The sequence below is a fragment of the Lonchura striata genome, chromosome 2 (assembly GCF_050655825.1).
Source record: "Lonchura striata isolate lonStrDom1 chromosome 2, ASM5065582v1, whole genome shotgun sequence".
Lineage (NCBI taxonomy): Eukaryota > Metazoa > Chordata > Aves > Passeriformes > Estrildidae > Lonchura > Lonchura striata.
In genome coordinates, this window is record NC_140704.1 from 4,403,479 (window position 1) to 4,425,164 (window position 21,686).

Genomic DNA, 21,686 nt, shown 5'->3' on the forward strand with positions numbered 1-21,686 from the left:
TGGGCCAAGGGCACCGTGTCACCATCACGGGAGGGACGTGCTTGCTGTGGGTGGAGATGGATCTGGTCTGGGGTCTTAAGGCTGGAATTGGGGTGTGAGTTCTATTGGCATCTGTCAGAGCTGGGGCAGTTCTCTGCTGTCCATGGGGCAGTGTTCTTTATCTCTTCCACAGCCAATCCTCCCTCCAGGAGATCTCTGCTGTCCATGACCACTGAGTGTCCCTGCATGGGGGGACACTCAGATGAAAATTCCATCATCCCATGGGGAGATGCTCCACCCAGGGGAGGAGCCAAGCATTCCTACCTGGATACAATCTGACCTGGGAACAGCACAGCAGCCTTTGCCCCCTGCATTCCCAGAGGAGCAGCTTCCTTCCCCCTGCATTCCCAGAGGAGCAGCTTTCTTCCCCACTGCATTCCCAGAGGAGCAGCTTTCTTCCCACTGCATTCCCAGAGGAGCAGCTTTCTTCCCCCTGCATTCCCAGAGGAGCCCAGGCCCATCTCCCCCAGCCCTGGAGCTCCAGAGGAAAACTCCCCCCTGGTGCAGGATCCTGCTCCAGCAGAAGCACAGCTGGCACTGCAGGAGGGCTGAGCCCCCCTGGGATGGGGCTGCTGCCACCTCCCTGACCCACAGGGGACAGGGCCTGCTCTGACTCTGGCAGTGGTTTATTTTGTTACTGCATTGTTTTTGTTTTGTTTTTTTCCCTTCCCTAATAAAGAACTGTTATTCCTACTCCCATATCTTTGTGTGAGAGCCTTTTAATTTCAAAATTATAACAATTCAGAGAGAGGGAGTTTACATTTTCCGTTTCAAGGGAGGCTCCTGCCTTCCTTAGCAGACACCTGTCTGTTCAAACCAAGACATCTGAACACACAAAATCTGCCATAGAACTGGGAGATTTTGCTGGTATTCAAGTCACCTGCAAGGCCTTGACAGTTTTAGCAGAACTCAAGCATGAGAAACTTTTCTCTTGCCTCGATGCAGCTTGAGGCACTCAGAAACATTTCCTTTGGTTGAGGAATTTTATACAGTTTTTCACTGCTTCCTCCTTCACCTTTTCTGTTCACTCCCCACCTCTGTAAACTGAGGCAAACCCCCAAGCTCTGGAATGTCTCACTTCAGCCCTCCCACATTTACTTGCAAAAAGTACAGCTATTCTGAGGCTTTTCTGATATTTTTAAGAAAAAATATCATTATGTTGAATTCCTCCATACAACAATTCCAGTTTATGGATGTATTTTTAGACATATTTGGTTTATAACTATTAGATCACTGTCATGTTTCTTTTTTTTTTTTTTCCCTTCTGCATTTCCGGTAAATTAAGAATTACTTCATATTATTTCTATAAACACACATAGCTTAGTGCAACACTATAAATATTACTCGTCATTAACTCTGATATTGATATAATTATCCCAGATGAATAGAAGGGTGTTAATTAAACATATTGAACACATACAACTTGCCAAAGTGCCAAAAATCTATCATTTAACTCCAACAGTGACAGCACCACACTAAGGAGAACCAAGGATCACGAGGCAGATCTCCCTCCCTGCAGCCAACACGGAAAAATGAAAAATCATGAGACTGGATTTGGAAAAAAACCACAGGGTTTTAAAGACCATGCATGTTAGTTGTTTTCACAGATGAGTTTCTTTCAAGCAGCTTTCTCTGGTCACAAGGGAGAGAAACTTTTTTTTTTTTTTTTTAATTTAAGCAGGAAAAAAAAAGTTCTTAAACTGATAAATAATCACCAGGCTCCCGGAACGATTTTGAGCAGGCACTGCATGAAGCCATGGGTGAAAGGTAAGTTTTAAAGGATATATTTTGTGCTTGAGTCACACTGCAGCTCTCCAGTCACTATACACAGAGAAGAAAATAACAGAGAACAAATCTAACATAAACACTCTAATCCCACAACACTAAAATAAGGGGACGAAAATATGTGGCAAGAGTTTACTCTTGTATCTGCCTGCTTATTGTGTTTGCCTGCTTGTGAGACACTGTGCAGGCTATTGTACCAACCCTCAGGCAAAATCTTTCCTGGCTGGAATATACAGCAAAAACACTATAAATAAATAATGTGGGGGTCTTAAAAAAAAAAAAAAACAACCTTAAATCACCTGATACCATCAAATTAGAACATCCAGCTACTGTGTTTAAAAAAAAGGAAAAAAAAAAAAGAGTATTTTCTCATTGAAGGTAACGTGGAATTACTTTGGAGATCTCCTTAGGAGAGAGGAGCTCCCTGTCAGCAGCAGCTGCTGCAATCTGTGCCCTGCAGAAATCTCAGGGATGTAGAAAAGGGAGTGAAAAAAGTACTGTGCATCTTGGCTTATCAGAAGGGCTCTTTTGAGGTTATATGGTGCTTTCCTCATAGCTTATATGGGCTTTTTTCAGGATATATGGTGCTCTCCTGCTGGGCTATAGAGGCTCCTGTAGGATGCACGGCTCTTGCCCTCTGGGTCATACAGGTTTTTTAAGGATATATGGTGCTTGCCTGCTTGGTTTTACTGAGGTGCAGGGGTGAGCAGAGCTCTTGCACTCCAGTGTCACCCAGATTTAGTGGTACCAGGACAGAAAAACTATAGCCACACCAGCTCCAAGCCTCCCAGCTGCCCCCAAAGCTGATTTTTGAGTGCTCCTGTTGCAGGGCAGGCTGGTGGCAGATGCTGAGGTAGGGAAAATGGAGTGGTTTAGATTCGTGGAATGGTAAAATCATCAAAGTTGGAAAAGGCCTCTGAAATCATTGAGTTCAGCCCAGCAGTTTTCCCTGGAAATCAGAGCAGGTCAGGCCCCACCAGGGGCAGGAGGATTGGGCTGTGCTCACCACTGTGATGGGTGCACATGTGCTCTGCAGGGAGAGGAAGTTCACCAAAATCCATAAATTAACAGCATCTTTTATCACTTTTAAATCACTGGCACGCTAAGCACTCAGATACCTCCAAAACAGTATAAATAATAAATGCAAACAGCAGCAATTTCTCAGCAGTGTGGCTTGGCTGGATCAGTATCGATCCCTCTTTATAACTACATATTGTCACAGACAAAAAAATAAAACATCCCTTACTCACAGAGTGGTTAATTACTGCCTGAAATAAATCAATATTAACTGGCCAAGAAATATAAGGCATCAGGTGTGTTTAAAGTGAATCAGTGGATGTGATTTTTTCAGGAATTATTTTGGAGGGGAGGGTTATTTACATTTCTAGGTGTGAGGAATTTGGGTCAAAGAAACCTGATAACAAGCACTTCGTGAACTAATTAAGCTGATAAAGCAGCTCAGTGACTGGTATAGTTCACTGAAAGTTCAGACTTAAGCTAACCAGAAATGCAATTCTCAGAAAAATTTGAAGAGAATCAATCAATTAATAAGGAAAAAAACTTGCTGAAGAAAGCATTTCTTTTAGCTAGGAACTAAGTGAGTTCTTTTGACTTTGAAAGATTTGAAACACTTGTAAAAGGTAGAATTAGGAAGACACTAAAACCAAGAAACTAATTGTAAGTGAAATATTTTTTCTTGATTTTATAATCCTGAAAGGCAATTATCAGATTTTATTGAACATAATTCCTACAGACTCCTTAAAAAAAAAAAAAAAAAGAAATGTTATTTTAGACATTCAACAAAAGCTGACGCAAATCTGCATGGCATTTCTGGATAGCTGAATTTCTTTTTTTCCCTAAAAAAAGATTTGGTGAAAAAACTGGCACTGCAGTTTAGAAGTGTTTGAATAAGAGCAGAACCTTGTGTTCCTTTCATCCTGAAGTGTCCCCATGCTTTGTGCTGAGGATATTATTAGGACATTGCTGTCCTACAGGAAAAATCCCAAACCGAGCTCAGGGACTTTGCAAAGGAAGAATTTTTTCAAAGCCCTTCAGAAGGGGGGATTGAAAACCTCAGAGAAAGGATAGAATTGAGGGGGAGGAGAGGACAAAACCCATCTTGTGGCAGAGCCACACTCCTGATCCTGACAGGATGCACCTCCCTTAACTCCAGGTGCCCTCAAGCTGCCCTGTGCCTTGGATTCATTGGCCCCATACTCACTTTTTGCTTCATGAAGAAAAATAAACACTTTCTAGGATGAGGTTCTTCTGCCCTAAATTATGTGATAGATTTAGGAGAAGAAACCCATTCTGTGCTCGTTGATTGTGGAGGCAACCCAGAGTGGTCTGCTCTTCTCCATGTTTGGGACCAGGAGCAGCAGATGGAGACGCCCTCACCTCTTCCTGCTCAGGAGCTTTTATCTGGGAAGGCTTCAGAAGGCTCATCACCTCTGCTGAGTTACAGTCTATCAGCCAGGAAAACATCCAGATGTGATTTAAAGGCTTTGTGTGCAGTTGTAGGGGAGCATTTTTGCTGGCTAATCTGCTGTTAAATATTACATTTCATTTCTGCTTTTTGCTGCTTCTGCTACTCACCCTCTTGTCACTGCCCAGCCAGGGCTACCTGTCTTCCAAAATCTGTTCCCTGCACAGCTACTGTCAGATATATCAATATAAGATATTCAATGCCTTGTAATTTTCTGTTGGATAAGCCAAGTGGACCAAACTACTTAATTCTTTACTCCTACTATGGAGCAAATGGCTGCTTCCAAACGGCCTCAGAGGCCTGGGTTTGGTCCTTTTCCAGGGGCTGGAGGCACTTTTAGCACTCTGCCAAATGGCCCAAGCCCTTGGGTCTGCTATGTCCATGAAAATCTTGAACCTCAAGTAGGGTGAAGGACATACACCTTTTTCACAGCCAAGCAGAAAATTCAGGTTTCCATTGATAAGATCAGAAAAAACAGCAGGAGATCCCAGGTTAGGAGCCAATTTCCAGGTGTCCATTTTAACTGGCAGTTGCCAATCACAGAAACCTCTGAGACCTGCTGTGAATTCTGTTCTTCAGGTTTCACCACACAGACTCAGGTCCAGGCCACCCAGAAACTTCTTCTGAGGCACCAAGACAACCTGGTGATCCAGAACTGCCTTGGTGACATGTCCCAGGAAGCCCCAGAGTGTGATCCAGCCCTTTCCATGGGGGTCTGAGGGGAAAAGCAAGGTGGGTGGTTTGCCAGCACAGACAGCTCTCAGAATGTGATGTGAAAGCAAAAAACTGACTTGTGAAAGCAAAAAACTGACTTGTGGAAGCCATCATGGTGCAAAACAGGCTGGAAATCCTGGTTTATCCCAACCCACCACCCTTCCTCTACTTGGTTTCCCTTCTCTGGTGCAGTTCTGTGCTGCACCACACTCAACCCCACAGCAGATGGTTGGGAAGGCTCTGTCTGGCTGCCCTGGCTTGAGCAGCCTCCCAGAATTCTTCCCTCTGTCACTCCCTGAGTGGCTGCACAATCAGCACTGCCCTGGCAGGTGCTGGGCTGGTAAACAGAGCACTTGGACATTGCCTAGTGATGCCCTGGCACATGCTCCAGAGTCGTGCCTTTTGGACAAATACCTTGTTTCTCTCAAGTTTTTAAAGAGTAAAGAAATAGTTCGGCTTCTGTTTAGTGACAGTGGCCAAAGGGACACTCAGATGCTTCAGTCCATTGTCGGTTCTCTGGGTTTTGTGCCCCTGCACCATCACTGGAGGTGTCCAGCCAAGAAATTGGTAAAATGATTCTTGGAGTATGTGAGACAACAAGAGTCTTTGTGAACACGAATCCCAGATATTCCTCAAATATTTTTTCTCGGACACAAAGGCCAATGTGGAATCCAGGTGGGAGGGAATCTCCCCTCTGCACCAGAGAAGGGAAAGCAGGAAAGGAAAGGGAGCAAAGCAGTGGTGAGGATGCACCTGAACAGCCCCTCCTGCAGAGATGGTGGGAAGGGGCTGGAGCAGACAGCCTGGTGGCACTGGAGAAGCTGTGTCTCACCTGGGCAAAAGGGAACAAATGAATGAGTAAAAGATCTGTAGGTCCTGGGACAGGCTCACATCCAAACTCACCCTCCCCAGACTGGGGAGCAGGCTGAGGAGCAGGTTCTGGTTTGAGCTGCTCTCGAGCAAAGACGTCAGGCACGCTGGCTCAAGGCTTTCATTTTTTACTGCAATGCCGCCGCCTGCCAAATCAGCTGAGCTGGGAAAACAATCTATAATTGACTACAGAGGCATGAGGTTATAATGATTTACTCCTTTCCTGAAGCATGCACATAACCTCTGCCAATTAGCCAAAAGTTAGACAGACTTTTTAATGACAAAACATCCAGAGGAGGAGGCACTTGGGTGGGGTGGGGGGAATTGTGACTGCGAATTGCCAGTCTGAGCTGCAAATCATGGGATCTGGAGGTCTAATGATCAAAGAAGAGAAGGTACAGTGAATAGATTTTCCAGTTGGAGATGGGAGGCAGCCTGGAGCCAGCACCTACACGTGATGCTGAGGTTCAAGGCAGGCAGAAGCAGAGTTAGGACTGGACTCTGTCCTCTCCCGTGGGAAATGTGGTGGCTGAGACCTGTGGCAATGCCAGGGCCAGTTCTGTGCCGGGACAAAACCAGCTGGCCCCAAGGAGCAGTGCCAGCATGGCAGCAGCCAAAGGGAGTTTCTTAATAATGGGGCAAGAGAATAACTCTTCTCCACACATCCTGAAGAGGTAAAGTAGTTTGGAGTGAGTAATCCCATGTTGAACACAGATAGAAATTACTGGCAAGTGCCATTACCTGGGGCCCAGGGAGGAGACAAAGGTCCTCTTTCTCCTCCCATCTCTCCCACTCTCCCTCACTCTCAGCTCTGCTGTCCTTCTTCTCTTGTGGCTGCTGGACTCCACTGTGAGTGGCTTCAGGGAGAAAACTAACTTTGCCAGGAAAAAACACAAGAATAGGGTTTTTTCCAATGTCATGAGTTGAACTGGCTCAGCCAAACCTTGAAGAAATATCTGGGCTGGGCTGCCTGGTGTGAGCAGTGGAGGAGGATCAGGTGCCCACAAAACCTCATGGAGATTTGCTACTGTCATCATTGTAGGGCAGGCAGGGAAGAAGCTGGGTGAAGGCCAGAGAGCCTGTGGGTTCATCTTGTTGGAGTCTGGTTTATATTTCTTCACAGAATTACAGAATGGTTTGGGTTGGAAGGGACCTTAAAGATCACCTGGTTCCAACCCCCTGCCATGGGAAGGGACACTGTGCCTCCTGGGATTAAATTCCTAAAGAAGCTGAAGAAAAGCAGCTTTGCCATAAAGATCCAGAGCCCTAAGACACTTGGTGCAGTGAGAGCAAGAGAGAACCTGCCCACTCCAACACCTCTGAGATCCTGCTCTGCTGAACAGCCATGAAATCAATGGTCTTAGCTGGGTATTGATTGGACCCAGTGGGTGTAAATCTGACCTTGACCCTCCTAATTTTGATGGATTGGCCACATCTTCATCAGCACAGAGCTCCAAGGTTGGACTTTGGGAGCCCGGGTTTGACAGCATGTGCTGCATTCTCTGTTTTTTGGATCCAGCTGTGCTGGAAACATAAATCACAGCTTTGCACTTCAGATGTTCACATCTCGATATACGCAATAAGTAAAACATATAACAATTATTGCCATATACTCAGACCAGGGTACAGAAAAAAGGAGTGATTCCAGCTTCTGGCCCTTCCACATCAAAAAAGCTGCAGAATTAGGATTGATTGAATACAGGTGCAGAGTGGTGAGAGGAGTTTTGTGTGTTTGCTGCATGCACCACACTCCCCACTTGGCCATGGCAGCCACTGCTGCCTCTGGCAGAGCTGATGGAGACCTAAAGATCTGACGCACTTAGACAAGGAAAGGGAAATATCTGATGTCTTGTTCTCCCCATGAAATCAGCCCAAGCTTAAAAAAGAGAAGTCAAGCCAGCTACTCTGCTCAAGATAGGGAGCTCCTTCGTTCAGCTCTGCTGGCTCTGCATGCTTCTCACTCCACCTCTGATGTTTACTATCACATTGGGCACAAACATATTTGTTGCTAGGAGGAGTCCTGGGCAAGATTAGCTATCTCCAGAGCCAGAGCACAGCAGGCTCCATGCAGAGATTGCTTCAACTGGAAATTCAGGGCTGATGGGAGTGAGGGCTCAGCACCCGATCCATGTGGAGACTCTGAGCAGTGACACCAGAGGAGCAGTGTCAATGTGGCCCTGTGCATGCAGCAGCAGCAGAGGAGGAACTTGCCTGGCCATAGCTGGTGTCCCTCAGGCCTCTACACATGGAACCCCGTCCCCTGGCTTGTGCTGCCCTCTTGGTGTGTATTTTGGTGTGATGGCCTCAGCCCCACCCTGTGTCAGGCACATCTGCCTTCCCAGGCAGCCCACCTGGGAGCCAGGACTGCACAGCTCTCCTGGAAGCATGAGGAGCTTTGGATGCCCTGTTCCACACCAGCTTAGTCACAGCCTCTTTGACTCCTGGGCAAAAGCTTTAGGGGTGATGCTCTGTGTAATGACAGCCAGACCCTGTGTGTGCTGATGTAGGAAGGCTTTAGGACTCAGCTGGACTGAAGTAATTCCCTTGGCAGCAGGTTCAGAGAAAACACATGGAAGGGAAAGTAGGCAGTACGTTGCCTCTTTATTATCTTGTGAAAGAAAAGTTATCTTACCCTAGAGGGGCCTAAAGCCCTACAGAACACATTTGCACAGGTTTTCATGGGCTTCTGGCTACGTCCAGAGCAATCTGGGCTCATGGGGGGAGTAACTCTGCCCTGGCACAGCACCTTGGCCTTGGCTTTCACAGGTGCCCAGCCCAGCAGGAGATGTGAGATGGTTCTTGCCTGGTGCTGTGTTCCCCAGCTGCAAAAACTCCCCATAACTTCAAAGGCTACAGAAATTCCAGTCTGTGCTCCAAGCGTGTTTGTTTTCTTTGGGTCCCTCTCCCTAACTAATTTGCTGTTGTGTTTATTGGAAATAGGAGACACATTCTTGATGAAGTGGGAAGCACTGTGTTTAATGGAGCCCTCCGAGAAGGTTAGAGCAGGAGCATTTCTTGAACAAACAAAGCCTCACACTGCACCATAATCTTCAGGCTGAAATGAATCACGGGCTCCAGATAGCGGTGGGGACTGTGACACGTGCAATTTGCATCACTAAATTCACTAAACAATCATTTGAGGGCCGATGGATGTAAAGGAGGCTTGGCTCTTATCATCGTTGATCACAGAAGCGCTCGCAGGAAAAAATTATTAAGCATCTACACGAGCAAAACTCTGTCTTTTTCACTTGAATTGCTACTTTCATTTGTCTTTAATAACACCGTATTTGCTCACTCTCAGACAGCCGTTTGCAAGGTTGTTCAAATCCAAGGCTAATTTGCTCAGGCACTTGGCTCTCCCAGAGTGATCACTGAAACTCCTGGTACACACAGTACTTTTCATGAATGTTAAAGCATTTAAAGCTTTTTTTTTATTATTTTTTTTTCCTTGTCCGTGCCTTGAGTAAGTATTTACACCTAGTCAGAAACAGCATATAAACAAGTTAATGTTTTCACTGGGGAATGTTTTACACCTCGTTACGCAGGTGGAAATGGGGCCTGAGCAGAGCAGGGCCAGGCTGTTTCCAGTAGGTCATTTTCTTCTTCTGGTCAGCCCTTATTTTAGGCCAGCCCTGCCCCACAGAAGTATGTGCAACCACGCCACTGGGTCCTGCCTATTTCTGGGGGCTGCTGCTGAGTTTGCATCACACAAAGCCTGGAGTTATTTTCAACCCAGCTTTGGCCAGAGGAGGCTCTCCATGCACAGCCTCCTGTGGGGGCACCAGCTTGGAAATCCCACCAGAGAAAGCTGTCACAGGTGGGTCCAAGGCCTGTCTGACCTGAGATTGCCCACAGCAGGACAGACTCATCTGATTTTTGCAGTCTCTCATTGCCCAAAGGAGGAAAACACTCGATGTCACACCCTACCACATTTGGGCACCAGCCCTTTAAACACCAGGGTGTGCAGCTGCTGATCAGGCCTTGGGCTGGTATTTTTGGTCAGAGGAAACAAGCCTGCTCTGAGTGGTAAACCTGTGCTGTGGGCTGTGGCCACTGAACATCTGCTCTCCTTCCTCCTGCCTTGCTGGGAATGATGAGAAAGCCTCGAGCCAGAAGGGATCATTGTATTCTCTCCTCTGAGCTCCAGGATCCAGCAGATCCCATCTATCTGAGGTCCAGCACCCAGGAACTGGTGGCATGATGAGAAAATGCAACCCAGGAGATGGAGCACGGTCCCCTCCCTAGAGTGGTTTTAACCTTCACAGTTAAGGGGAATACACAAATCCTTTTCCCTTCTTGGTGTGTTTGGCTGGCTGTGCACTCCAGCACCACTTCTTGCTACGGCTTCTCTGATAGATTAAAGACATACTTAATACCTGTTTTTGTTTTGGTTTTGTTTAAGAGAACGTACTTATGAGCTACAATGTCCTCTCCATCTTCTTCCTGATAAGCTAAACAGCTCGAGCTGTGCAAATCTCGCAGAAGCCGTTTCTTTCAGCCCGTGTATCATTTTTGTGGCTGTTTTTGGCACCTTCCTCAATTTTTCAACTTCCTTCTGAAAACGTGGGCATCAGAACAGTACTCCATGTTCCAGCTTCAGGCTCAGCAGCTCTGACACTGTCTAATCAGCAGGACCATTTCCAGTGTCAGAGCCTCAGAGAAGGGAGAGGGGGAGGGAGGAGAATTCCTTGGCAGCAAGCTGCACTTCATGGAGAGCCCTCTGCTTTGGGATTCACACTCTTTTCCCAGCTACAGAAACCAGCCTCTGTCAGAGCAGATCTGTTTCCACAAGCTTTCTCCTCGAAGTGCAAGCAGACCTTGTGTTGTACTCCCCAGGACTCCTGATTGGGCTGCCCTGGGCTTCGGCTGGTTTGGTGTTTGCCTCTGCATCGTGCAAATATGTACACGGAAGGTCTGACAGCCACCTTTCACAAGTCTTAAAAATCAACATTCTGGCCTGATCCTGCTCTCCTCTGCCTCCTGGCTCTGTAACAGGTAAGCATGAACAATCCTGAGTCTCAGGATGTCGGCCTGAGGCAAATTTCTGCCCATCTGCATGGAGGCTGCACAGCTCACAGCGGAGCACCAGGTTATTTATAGCAGTTCCCATGTCCTCAGCAGCTCTCTCTTTCGAGGATGGTGTCACCATTGCTGTGCTGCCCTGTCACCACGCCAGGGCTGAGCTCTCACACCAGTTTCAAGCCACCCTGGCAGCGAAGGAACAGATGACTGTGTGGTTGTTGGCATCCCCGTGCCCATCCGGGAGGCAGGGAGTGCAAAGATGCCCATGCAAGCCATCTGCAGTGACAGCTCTCCATTCCTCGCTGCTCAAGCAGGGTTTCTCATCACAGATGGACAAAATCCCGAGGTCCTGTGCTTTGCTTTTGGCCCTGCTTCACTTCTGCAGCTTCTCCCAAGCTCTCATGATCACACCCAAGAGCTGATCCCTCCACCACGACTCTGGGTAAAAGAGGTGCTGTTGATAAATGATCTTTTTATTCCCTGGGCCTAAGACCTCCAGGCTGCCATGCAGAAAAATCAGGCTTTCCACAGTGCTACATATTTAATCAGTGCATGAAAAGGCAACTCATCCAGAAAGACAAGCAGAGAAGTTCCTCCTAACTCTGTCCTTGTGGCTGCATCCACAGGCAAGGCTGTACAGTCTGCAAAGCAATAGATCACCCCAGCAAAGCAAGTGAAGTAATGTCTTATTGCAAGAGCCAGCCTTTCCTAGAATGGAAAACTTTCAAATTTAGTTTCCTGAGCACCACCCTATTCATTAGTAAAGTCATGGATCACCTTCTACTGCCCACCAACAGGCAGCCACTTTTCCATGAAAGCTTTTTCTTTTTTCACAGTGGTCTTATTCTTTGAGTACAGAAATAAGGCTTAAAATAGCATGTTTTGGTATAAATTCCCTTCCCAGCTACGTGAATGGGAAGTTCAGGTTTCTCTCCCTTGACACCTTTGCTGTTCAGCCCATGTTTCCAACGGAGCAACGGGACCAAGCAGGGACTCTCAGCCCCACGCCTGCATGAAATGAGAGCTGTGGCTGAGACCTCTCAGGGGAGCCACAACACTTCAGAGATCCCTGATCATGGAATAAGTGAGGGAAAACATCAGATCCAGCCAGCTACCAGCATGGCCACCAAAGGAAACACTGAAGAAATAGACCAAAAATGGAAAAAATCTTTGGGAGTTAATCCAGATTTTAGTGCAGATTTGATATACATAGTTGTGAGTGAAGGCTTTACCCACTGGAGCAATGTGAGATTTTCCTTCTGCCTCCTATTTTCCCCATCTTGACGCAGCTAAGGAACGTGTTCCCCATGCTTGGTACCCACAGGTGCCCTGGGAACAATAGCAGCCTGGGCTGGATTCAAGATACGCCCAGAAAAATCATCACTCATCACTGCCAGACATTTTTATGGAGCTCCTCAACTTATCCCTTGAGTGCCTTACAAATATTAACATACAAATCCTCACACTTCCTTCCTCTAAGGGGCTGTTACTGCCTAGACTTTAAAAGTAAGGAAGCTAAGGCTGAGAGGTGAATAGACTGGTCGAGATCACAGAGGAAATGTGTGATCTTTGTGGTCTGGACACTCCTGACCAACAAATCCTTAACCTGGCTTCTTGCCCATGGCAGATAAGAAAGGGTAAAGGTTTGAGTCATGATTTTAAGGGGGAGATTCCACCAGCTTTACTGTCCCCTGCAGAGACCAGCACAGGTCTGGTGTGTCACCATCTCTGTATAGGCTGGTATGACAAGGACCCCATGGGCACATGGTAGGACGAGAGCTCTCGCCCTGCAGGCACCCCAGAATTTTCTTAGGAATCCAGTGGAGAATTCTGCACTTTTATTTTTATTAGGAACATTATAAAGGCAGGTGACTGTGGCCTGCCCTAGCCAGCTGGATAAAATTCAAGGGCAACCCAATAAACCTCTCTGCATCCTCTGCAATGGCTTTGCTTTGTTTAAAGCTGGCACAGATTTAAAGTTCAATATTTCAGGCTCTGCTCCTGCATCTTCCCTGAGATGACAGTGAAGATGGCAGCACTTGGAGGAATTCCTGGCTGCAGCACAACTCGGGCTGTATGATTTTCATTAGCACTAACAAGCATTAAGCAGCTGACGTCCTGCTCAGGAAAAGGACTGAATCTCCAAGTATTCCTCCCAAACTGACGTGCTAAGGGAACAATGGGCTCTGCAGCCTTGGATTTCTCAGTTCTGCAAAGGGATTTACCTCTCCCTGGGTTTTCCTTCCCTTGGTCTCTTGTAGTGACGGTGACATTTGATAACAAGCCTGTGTATGATTTGGAGTCTGCTTTTCCAGCTTTCCCAGCTCCCCCAATCTGTTTGGTTTTTTAATTTAGATGAGCCCATGGATCCTGAAGCTGAAAACTGTGTGACACATCATTTTGGTTTTTAAGATGATTTTATGAGTCTCTCATCCCTGCAGAAACACTGAAAAAGCAAAAAGCACCACAGCACCACACAGCCCAGCCCTACACAGTGGAGCCAGCCAGGCAAAGTACCCCATGTATCTTGTTTTTTAAAAATAAAATTTGATGGAGGTGTTGTTTCCTCAGTTAATCTCAGGGTGCTGTAAAGTCTGACTTACAATTTTGGAGTGGTTCAAGGCTTCTGGGAGTAGCAAAGCAGCAAGAGACCTGGGAATTGCCTTATGGTGAAGTTGGGGATCTGACATGATGCTTAAATTGAACAGGGGCTGTTGGTCTGCCCTTGGCTGTGCCCAAGTTCTTTTCTCTGTCTACATTGAAAAAGGTGGGGGCTGCCCTCACCCCACAGCTGAGACAAGGATGCTCTGCTGACCCTGCCTACTCCTGCAATGAAAAATCTTTGCCTCTGTCTTAGGTTGAAAGATGTGGCTGGGGTTGTGTATTTTATTTCCCATCTGTCAGAGCTGGGGCAGTTCTTTCCTGTCCATGGGGCAGTTTTCTTTATCTCTCCCACAGCCAATCCTCCTCCCAGGAGATCTCTGCTGTACATGGCCACTGAGTGTCCCTGCATGGCTGAGAAAATTCCATCATCCATGGGGAGATGCTGCACCCAGGGGAGGAGCCAAACATTCCTACCTGGATCCAATCTGACCTGGGAACAGCACAGCAGCCTTTGCCCCCTGCATTCCCAGAGGAGCAGCTTTCTTCCCCCTGCATTCCCAGAGGAGCAGCTTTCTTCCCCCTGCATTCCCAGAGGAGCAGCTTTCTTCCCACTGCATTCCCAGAGGAGCCCAGGCCCATCTCCCCCAGCCCTGGAGCTCCAGAGGAAAACTCCCCCCTGGTGCAGGATCCTGCTCCAGCAGAAGCACAGCTGGCACTGCAGGAGGGCTGAGCCACCCTGGGATGGGGCTGTGTCACCTCCCTGACACACAGGGGGACCTGGCCTCCTCTGACTGTGTCAGTGATTTTTTTTTTTTTCCTTTGTACTATTCCATTTGTATTTTAATTTTCCTATTAAAGAACTGTTATTCCTACTCCCGTATCTTTGTGTGAGAGCCTTTTAATTTTGAAATTATAATAATTTGGAGGGAGGGGGTTTACATTTTCCATTGCAAGTGAGGCTCCTGCCTTCTTTATCAGACACCTAGAAAGCCAAGACAGCCCCAAGACAGAGCAAAATCCCTGGGGATTCACTGCCTGCAGTTTGGCTGATATTCCCCCTGCTCTAGTGGAAGTACTGAGGAGACAGCTGGGAGACAGAGAGGTGGGTTCATCTTCTGATCATGACTGCTCCATACACCCTGCACACTCTGCTGCATGCATTCACGGGTCCCAGAAATTTATTAATTGAGCTGGATAGAGTGAATTTATTGCTGACATCAGTGAAATTCAAATCACTGCTGCACAGGGGTGAGCGCTCACCCTCTTCATGGTCAGCGGCTGTGGCAGAAATTCCCTCTGGTGCCGCTGCCCATCCCATCATCACCACCAGCCCCTGCCTCACCCTCAGGTGAGGGGTGGTTCATGGTCTCCTGGTGAGTCTGGGAAACCCTGGTGAGTGTGATAAAGCCTGGTGGGTCCTGCCCTGTTTTTTAAAAGTGTTTTCTTTTATAGTTCTTTAGAAAGATGTAAAGTTCTTTTAAAACTTTTCTATGCCTTCTGATGTTTGGATATTTCTACTGGAGTTCTCACACACTGTTCATGTAAATAATGATTGTTCTGCATTCTTCTTTGTGGGAGGAGAGAATTGATGGGCTGTTGGTTTGACCAGCGTGGTTGGAGAGGTGGCAATTTCATCCTCCAATCCACCATCATGTTTGGAATTCTATATAATTGTGAGGTCAGAAATAAAATTAGCTCCTTTTCTCTTTTGAACTTACCAAGCTTCTGGGTACTCATTTTGTGTCCAATAGTGACAGGTGGGTCTGGGAAAAGCTGGTGAGCCTGGCATGGTTTGTGCTCACAGCTCATCTCCGCCATCGGTGCTCACCTGCCGTGCTGGAGCCCCGAGGAACGAGGCCACTGCACCTCTCAGAGCAGCCTGGGAACTGCTGGGATGGTTTTGTCCTCACTGTAGCCAAGCAAGAGGCAATAAATAACACCTCCATCCAGGGAAAAGGCAGGTGTTAGGTGTAACGAGGGAATCCAGACACGCTGAAGTGAGTGAGTCTGGCTTCCAGAGATGAATAATAACTCATAGATCTCAGCTAAATGGCAGCCCTGTGAGGCAGCTCCTGGATCTATGTGCTTTTCAAGAGCATACCCTTAGATGAAGAATATTTAGTGGCAGGCCAAGGGGACAGCAGTGAAGAAACCAAAGTTTTTTCAGTCTGTCTTAGTGTGGAAAATAAATTCTGTGTGGATACACTGGAAGAGATGAAGTGAGGAGACACCTGGAGAGTGTGAGCACAGGCAAAGCAGCCAGGATGGAAACAGCAAGTTTGCCTCTGTGATGAGTGGCAGGGCTTATCAAGGGTAAAGTCATGGTAAATGACTGATGCCATCAAATCAGTCAATGGTAAAGCAATGCCAAAGAAACAGTCAGAGTACCAGGCTCTCCACATCCTACAAAACCCTCCCTGCAAGGAAAATCAGTAGTTTAAGGTGCTGAACCAAGGTGAGGGATGGAGACAAGCAGACATCAGAGTCTTATGAGGGAGGAGCAAGCAGGGGGCTTTGCTGTCAAAGTATCCCAATTCCCAGCTGTGCTGCCAACTTGGACATTCTTTGCCCCATTTTGTATGTGTGTAGTGAGGGTGGAGATGCCACCTCCCTAAAACTCTGCAGAAACAGGGTCTATGCTGTGTAGAACACAGACTTTGTGGGGCAGAGCAAGCAAAAATGCTGCTCTATCCTCCATACACACTGAGGGTCTGCTTGGAGAAGGTGAAATCATGAAGCAGCAAGCATGGAAGTGAGAGAAATTGAATATAACTTTTTTTTAGGACAAATATGTAATTACTAGAAGCCATCAGAGGATGTTTAATGACAGACTGAACATGTCCTCTGTCCCATGCTGATCAAAAGACCTAGAAAAGCTTTAATCAACTGCTTGTGAACATTTTTTTTCCTCCTGTAAAAGTGGAATTTAATTAAAAATGGAGAGACAGAGACTCAGCTGACTCAGTGGGACTTTGGCCCCTGCCTTGCAGAGCACTTGAGGACATATTTTAAGTCCCAGCTGATGGCTCTGGAGAATCAGTTACTGGCTGCAGGATGGATTCCCCACTATGTTTGAGGGTTGTGCTCTTGGGGGTGGATTTAAGCACATGCTTAATCTTAAGCATGTGCCAAGCATCCTGTTAATTGAAGGCTTTTCTGACAAGGTCCTGATGTTATTGTTTCTCCTTGGATCCTGTCCCTGTGCACATGTGAGCAGGCATATCACAACAGTCTGGAAAAGCAAAGCATTTTAGAATGCTTTTCCAGACAGTAAACTCAGGACAAATTTATTTGGGTTGAACAATTTGGCTCTGGTGAATGTAAACCTCTCCTGGTTTTTATTTTCCTCTGCTTTCCACTTTGAGCAGTATCAATGTCAAGCTGCCCATGCACTGAGATCTCCAGTCCTTGTGCAAAGGAAGGATGTAAATGGGTGAAGATGTTTACAGCAGCCCAGGGGAGAGCTGGGCACTGCACATCTTCACACGTCTGCACTTCTTCTGGAGCCAGGATGGGTCCAAATTGTTCTCAAGGATCCCAAAGCACCAGCCCTGGGACAGCAGTGACTGATGGTAGAGGGTCCTGTGCTCATGTTGCTGCTGGAATATCCCTTCCCAGACCTTTCATGGTTCCTGCCTGTGAGAGGGGATATAAATGGAATTAATAACTTGGACTTGACTCATGAGCAAAGGACCAGCTGCATGGTTGTGTCAGAGGAGATCACTGGGGCCCTACAGCAGGACGGACACCCTGAGGGAGAGATGGCAAAAGCTGCAAACAGCCTGCAGGAGTTTCTCCCCAGGGTGGTGGTACTGATGCCCTAAAGATGCTTTAGTCCACTCTCTTCTCCTGGGATGGTTTCAATGTGCCAAAGACACATTTAAATCCCATTTATCCTGCAGGTAGCCAGTGTGGCTTCTTCACATGCAGTGATGAACCACATAATGATGTTTTATTTTTATTGTGGCTAGGCCAATCATTAATAAACTAAAATTATTGTAGGAGGTTATTTTACCAGAGAAGTTTGTTATGGGATAAACTGAGTGACCCCGGGGTGGGAATGTGGAGGGGGGGATGGCAGGGGCAGTGTGTGGCACATTGGCTCGAGCTGGAAAATATCTCTGCAGTGCCAGGTCCGTTCCCACTGATGTGGTGGACCAGTGGCTCTAGGACCCAGGGTGAGATACTCAATTTAGGGGGTCTAACTGGCAAATCAGACCACCCTTCCCATGCTTTCTGCCTGCCCAGCTTGGCACTGTTCCCCTCCTGACCCGTGCTGCTGCTGAGCCCAGCACTCAGAGCCAAGCCCATCACCCCTGCCTGTTCACTGGGGGACACTGAGCCCTGCTCGATGGGAATGTTGTAATTAACTTCTATTAACACACTTTGGGACTTGCTTTTAACACCACAGGTGGCTTTTCGAGAGTTCAGGCTTGATTTAAATGGCATCCACTGCTTATTGCTTTAATTATGGAAATGGACAGAGGAAAGGAGCACATTTCTGGGTATGGACCCCCACGAAAAGCCAGAGGGAAGCAAAGCGGTGTGATTTTATTTTCTGAGTGGATATATGGAGATCAGGGAGAGGATTGGGCATGGATGGCTCTCCACAGCCTGGCCTGGACCTTCCTCAAGGATTTTCCATCAGCGCAAAGAGAATCCACCAGTCAATGTTTTCCAGGGCTGTAAAATTGTGTCTGTGGTGGAGCTGGAGAGAGAAATACAGAAATAATACAGAAATAGAGAAATAATACAGAAATAGAGAATTTATGCAGAAATACAGAAATATAGAAATACAGAAATATAGAAATACAGAAATATTAGAGAAATACAGAAATATAGAAATACAGAAATATTAGAGAAATACAGAAATATAGAAATACAGAAATAATACAGAAATACAGAAATATAGAAATACAGAAATATTAGAGAAATACAGAAATATAGAAATACAGAAATAATACAGAAATACAGAAATAACCTTAGCCTTCAGCTCAGAGCAGAGAGCTGTGACTAAGCTCTGGCCCCACTGTTGCTGACAAACCTGGATCCCAGCAGGTTGGAAAGCTGAGGAGGTGCAGGACCTTGGCTCCAGCCCCCAGACACGAGCAGGAGCCTCCTCTGGCTCCGTCTGCAGGGAGATAACCAGTCCCAAGGCTTTGCTGCTCTGCTCCTGACTGGAAATCCCAGAAGGAAACAAGTCCCTCTGGCATGTCAACAACCCCTCAAGTTACCTCTCACCTAAATTCAGTGCTGGAATTGCAGGGGAAGGAGCTCAGGAGGGAGGAGCAGAGCAGGGAAGGCAGAGTCCTCCACCAAAGGGTGAGGGAAAGGGACTCACCTTCACTCTGCCCCCAAACTGCTGCCATGAAGGAAGGTGTAGGGATGCCTCCTGACCTTTCCCTGCGCAGCATTCAGCTTTCCTGCAGGGTCTCTTCACTTTTCAGGGGCTGAGGCTGGAGCAGTTGAGGTCAGAGCAAACCCCAGAGAGGCTGGCAAGTGGGATACCCCTGTGTGGCCACCACTGCCTCTGTCCCCACCATCCCAGGGATTTTCCTGCCCCTCAGTGTCCATGGGGTTGAATCCAGCCCTTGGTTTCCATCACCACCGCATCTCCCAGCTCCTCCAGAGCCACCCCCAGCACATTCCCCCTCCCTTCCACTCTTCCACCGTGCTGGACTTTGAGGGAAAGCCTTTCCCCCCTGTTTTTATCTGCATACCATTCGTGGCACTCAGCCCTTGTGCTGTCATGCAAAACTGTGAGGAATGAAGTGGGTGATAAAGCAGAGGGAGCCAAAGCACGAAGGCCGTGAACCCCCTGGTTTTATTTTGGAGCCATAAATTACACCCTTCAGCCACGGGTTAAGCAGGTCATTAAAAAGCAAAAAAAACCCAAAAACCACTGGGAAAACGTTCAAAAAGCAGCACCCCTGCAGCTCTCCCCTCCCTCACTGCAAGGGAGGAAATCACAGCCCCCTTACCTGTGCTCTGGGATGCAGCGTGCTATGCCAGGTATTTTTGGCATTGCCTCAGCTGCAAATCTTTATTACTCTGCCTGAGATGACACCCTGCCAGAAAAGTTTGTTATGGGATAAACTGAGTGACCCTGGGGTGGGGATGTGGAGGGGGGGATGGCAGGGGCAGTGTGTGGCACATTGGCTCGAGCTGGAAAATATCTCTGCCGTGCCAGGTCCCTTCCCAAGGTGAGGCACTGCCAAATTCAGGGAAGCACCTTCCCCTGAGCAGGGTTGTGGGAGGAAGAGGTGCTGAGTTAACACAGGTAAGGACCAGAAAAGTCTGGTCCATGGGTACAGCCTGGTACTTTCCAGTAAGTTAGAGCTTATAAATCATTTTGACAAAATAATTAAAGCATGTGTATGCTGTGATTTATAACACTGCCTCTCACTGCAATACCCTAGACTGGAGTGATGCTGGACACAGGATGGATCAAACCAAGGGAAAACCTGTCAGAGGCACAGCTCAAAAGCTCTTCTTGCCCTTAGAGTGTAAGCTCCAAATCCAGAGTGACTCCAAATCAAAGATACTGTCCAGAGTCAGCATGGCTGGAGTGGGTGACTCCACTTCAGCTGAGACCTGCTGAGATCAATCTCCATCACAAGTAAAAAAAGTGGGGCTTGGTTGCTTGGCTGCACCCTCTGGGCTGCTTGAGTGGGAAAAATGAGGAAGACAGAGTAAAAACTGAAGGCACAAACAGCCACCTTCTCAAAGCCCTGTGGTATTAAAGCAGAGAGAAAGCCTTTTGCAGAGGCAATTGCACAAATGCACGTCTGGGTTGAGAGCTGAGCCTGATCCACAGCTCTCAGGGATGGGTAGACATTGTTATTAAAGCTCATCAGGACAGGCCACGTGCTGTGGAGGCCAGCTGAAAATATCAGCAAGATATTTACTGTTTGACTTTGCTCCATATGTCATAAAACAGAGAAATAAAATAACTCAGCATCAGAAAGTCCTTTGGGTGCAAGTAGAGCTTAATAGAAAGGTGACCCAGAGGGTTTGGACAGAAGAGAATGGTTCATTCTTCACATATAGTGATGAACCACATAATCAGGTTTTATTTTTATTGTGGCTAGGCCAAAAATTAATAATCTAAAATTATTGTAGGAGGTTATTTTACCAGGGAAGAAAGATGTATGTGGGATTTAGACAAACTGTCAGATCTTCTCTAAGAGGAAAAACTGTAATTTCTCAGCAGCTTTGTCTCAGCCACCCTTTGAGGATCTTGATTTTCAGAGTTTCCCTTTTTTTTTGTCTAGACTTGATCAGTTCAAGTCACACATTCACTTCCCTCTCCCCTTCCAAATCATCTGCTAGTGACTGACATTTCAGTGTAGTGCCATTTTACTGGCATATAAATGAAATTTTCAGCATTCTTAGAAGGAGTGGTCGTCTTCTGAGATTCTTGGAATTCAAGTTGAAGATGAAAAAAAAATTTTTTTTAAACCTGCAAAACTTAGGGGATTTTTTTCCCTGAACAGATGCTCTCTGCAAATGTTGAAATAAGTGTATTAATATCAAGCTCAGCCATCTGCCTAAATAATTTCTCAGAGGAAAAAAAAAAAAATTGCAGCATAAGAAACATGAAAAATTAAAGCTGGGTGGCAGATTTAAACAGGGTATGTCCTGTCAGGCTGCATGGATAAATGGATGAGGCAGTCAGGGCACAGAGCATCTCCAAATCCAGCAGAACTGGTGATTTTCCAGCACATGCTGCACCTTGCAATATCATCCTCTATCCCAGCAGCTTCAGGTTCTGCAAGGCCAGGGTGCTGCTCAGTTCTCCAGGGCATGAAGGGCTGGATCCAGCACCAAAGATGGTCAATTCAGCTCCTGCCCCAGGCTCTGTTGGAGCTGATGAGGAGATACAGGTGATGGGAGGATGTGAATCACCTGCCCCCGCTTTGGGATGGGCTGAATCATATCCTGGGCCCTTGGGAAGGAGTGGGGGGAAGGAGCTTTCCAAATATCCCAGCCTTGCTGCTCAGTGGGTGCCATGCAGTGCCCTGGAGGATGTGGAGAGCAAACCTGTCACAGGCACATTCTTCTCTCTTTCCGGATTTTTCATAGAGGAGCAGAGAGGAAAGAAAGAGAAAACAATTTCTATTTCTGCTCCTTGTCTTTCCCATGTGGAATGTGTTTGGAGAATTGT